Source organism: Prosopis cineraria, unplaced genomic scaffold, assembly GCF_029017545.1.
Source record: "Prosopis cineraria cultivar Desert tree isolate PC_DT_omini unplaced genomic scaffold, ASM2901754v1 PC17, whole genome shotgun sequence".
Lineage (NCBI taxonomy): Eukaryota > Viridiplantae > Streptophyta > Magnoliopsida > Fabales > Fabaceae > Prosopis > Prosopis cineraria.
In genome coordinates, this window is record NW_026555348.1 from 77,501 (window position 1) to 81,023 (window position 3,523).

At 44.4% G+C, this 3,523-nt stretch overlaps 1 protein-coding gene across 1 annotated transcript in view; it reads left to right on the forward strand.

Moving 5' to 3' along the window:
* LOC129294888 (cytochrome c biogenesis CcmF N-terminal-like mitochondrial protein 2) overlaps positions 1 to 32 on the forward strand; it is a 1,334-nt gene extending 1,302 nt beyond the window's left edge. Inside the window, 1 exon segment of the mRNA XM_054933370.1 lies at positions 1 to 32. This exon segment is cut by the window's left edge and continues 1,102 nt beyond it. The gene's annotated coding sequence lies outside the window, so the exon portion shown is untranslated.
* The last annotated feature ends 3,491 nt before the right edge of the window (positions 33 to 3,523 follow it).

Genomic DNA, 3,523 nt, shown 5'->3' on the forward strand with positions numbered 1-3,523 from the left:
AATCAAGCGCTACTGCTTCCTTTCATTTTCATTTTTCCGGCTGAGTCATCTTTCTCCCGGCCGTCTTCTATCATCAGCCTAAGGATAAAATAGATAGTCCAGCATAAGCCCAGAGATCGGGGATAATATAACAGCTTTAATGCCTATAAAACTAGAAAGGTCGGCAGTAACGACACTTTGACCGTCCTTCATTGAAATTGAAAGGAAGGGCTCACACACTTATAGAATAGTATTGGTCGACCCCAGAAAATCCTTTTCTTTTGATCTTCGAACCCCAGTTTCGCTCGCCTAAGCCTAAGGGGCATCAAAGATACGATTCGTTCACAGCCGATTCGAAGTCTATCCATATCCATCTACACTAAATGAAGAAAAGTCTATTTTTCCCGGTTCTATTCTATTAATAAGTAGATTCCCAGGTTATTTCACTTCACTCAAAAATAAATCATTGAATCTGACTCTTCTTCCAAAATTGGGTCTGGGCACTTATCTACTTATTTGTTTGAGCTCATCGAATCGGAACTATCAAATCAAGGAGCTAGTAGATAGAGGTATGGGGCGTAGAATGCCATAGATACTTGCCTTAGAAGCGATCGTTACAAAAAGAGAATGAAAAACTTAATTCGATCTTCAAAATCTTTCCTCTCCGAGAGTGAGTCACGAATGGAAGATTACCTCGGTAAGGAAATAAAAAACCTTCTTCTCTTCTTCTGGTCGAAGACTGTATGAAATATTAGTTTCCTGCTTCAGTGGGCGTACACGAAGGGAAAGATCAATTGCAAGCTCTAAGAGGTCAAGACAGCACTAAACTACTTCTTTCTTTTGAAGCCCGTCGTAAGCGAGGCGAGATGGAGAGTCAAAGGAAAGACCTAAGCTCTGGTCTATGCTGCTTCCCCTTTCCCTACCATAGCCCAAGGTAGGAATATACCTTAGAGAAGAAAGAAAAAAGGGTGATCGAAATGACATAAGTTATAGACCTAAGACCAAACAACCAATCGAAAAAAGGCTCACCTTACCCAGCAATCAAACTCAATAGATAAAGAGAGAAATTAGCTGTAGGCAAAGAAGCAATCGGAAAAAGAAAGAAATATAAGATCACTCTACGACCATTCTGTATGGCAATAGTCAATATTCGATTTAGGCTAAAAAAAAGACCATAGAATCACCCAACAAGATTGATTGCTAGCAGTAATATTCAAGTTAGGTTAGCGCTTTTCCCAGACCTGGAGATATGCTCGTCTTCCTTCCAGGAAAGCCTTTCTCCAAGCAGCTAAGCTAGTTCATCCGCATCTGTTGTCGTAAAGTAGGTCTTGGTCCTTGAATCAGTCCGGAGTTAGCATGTGATTAGTTCGAGGCGCTAGCTTTACTAGTTGGAGTAGGAGTGGTGGTACTTACTTTCGTTCTTTGGTGGTTTATATCCATTCTGCTTTTGTTGAAGGAAGGAATAACGATTGGACTGCTCCCCCGGGGAAAAATCTTCACTAACAAGGCTAGCCTAGCGAAGTCACTTCTGGATTCACTTCTTTTTTGAGTGAAGTGCACACCCGCGTAAATGGATTGAGGGGTTCCAACCCATCCTATCAGTTCCATCTCGCATTGAGAAACCTGCCATTCGAAGTCAGTCTTTGGGACCGCCCAGCACAGCGTAGAAGGGGTTGGGTCATCGGACCTCCTTCAAAGGTTGGCGAAACGGGTTGCTAATTGTGTATCGCCGCTCCATAAGTCCAGCCAGAAGAAGGTAGACTACCCATCACCCACCACCTAACCTTCTTTAGAAACCTTTCAAAAACACCCCTCCATCCAAGCCAGAGGTTAGACCCAGAAGCCCTCTCTCTTAACCCCCCAAGTCTCAAAATGTGACCCGCCAACCAACCCTTCTTTCTCCTTGAAGATGGAGATTCAGAGGCGTTGAGATTCATTGATCAACCTCCGCCACCATCTCCCAAGATGTGCCTCGTCCAGCAGATAAATAATATGTCTCAGCCCAAGTCCCCCCATGCTCTTGGGTTTGAAGACTTCCTCCAAAGCAAGTGGACACCCGCCCTTTGCTTCCTCTCAACCTTTATAAAATAAACGTAGCTCAATCCGCAAGCCGGAACTGGGGCATGTCAAAGACGTTTTCCGCTAGATTACAGTTAACCCATGAGCACTATCTTGCTTCCCCAAACCAATGGGAATGGGCAGCGAGTGAGTACAAGAAGTACAGGGGCCACCTCACCTATCCGTCGCTGATGCCAAATCAAAGAAAGAAAATAATCTGTCTTTGCGCCTTTTACTTGACGCAAAGGACCTTCCTGATTGAACTTCGAAATTCTTCGAAGGAGCCAACCAATCATTAGATAGATGGTCGCAACATGCGCTCTTTTACATAATTACAAAATAGCGAATATCCTCCTATCGCCTCCCCCCTCCAATCCCCAGGCCCAAAGAGATAGGGCAACTCCGTTTTTGGGGTATCTTTGGCCCAGGTCCTGAATCAAAGAGCTGGATCTCATAAAACACTTTGATCATTACAAAGGCATACCTCACGCGCTCTGGCCATAAAGCACCTGGTGACATGTGCCACCCCTTTTCATGAGTGAACTTCACCAGAGCCGCAAAGCCAGAGAACTCAAACTGGAAGGTAGGAAAGAAGACGAAGTCTTAATCCACTTCTTATAAATCTTGTCTCCCGTCTCCCACGTTATCCCCTTTTCCACAGGGGATACTGGACAGCCAAGGTAAATAGAAAAGGAGGAGATCCCACCACCCAACGGACTACTAGCTTAACCCGAGAAAGACAAAGACAGGCTTTTGATCCATTTCACCAGCTGTAGGACTGGAGCTGATTCCAGTAAGTCTCGTACTATTGAGCTGTTCTGGAACTATTTCTACAGTCAGCTGTCGGGGATTGCTAAGTCTTTCACTTCGGGTTCTAATGTTGGTCAGTATCACGATGATGTTATAAGGTTGTTGTTGGATTCAAAGCTGAAAAGACAAGGTATTGGGTTTACCAAGACAGAGTTGATTGATTTACAGAGTGTGTGAACAGCACAGTGGCATGTTGGAGAACCAATGTTTGATCACCATTGGTGCCATCCTATGACTCACCATGAGATGGGTCATGAGGGCGAGGTGTGAGTGTCTTTGGTTTGACACTTGAACCTCTGGTTAAACTTGGAAAGGGACCGGACGAAGTTCCCTGGGGTCATAAGTTTTGTCTGGTGACCTGCCAAACTGGTTTTGTTTTGGGGTTGGTTGAATTCCTCCCCAAACATATAATGTTAGGATGGGGCTTACACCATCCCTCCCAGGCTAGGCAAGAGGTGCACTAGAGAAAGATAATGCCAAGTTTATTCAGTCGTTCCGTGTCAGCCATTAGGCAACTTACATGGCAGAATACTATGGAAAGTCTTCCTATCATGAAAGGCCTTTGTTCTTTGGTCTCTCTCATGATATTCAATGGCTTAAGCAAGGAACTCAGTGTTCGTGCCTTATTTTAAGGAATAGCATGCAAAGTGCTTAACCGGGCTCAGGATATTCTATT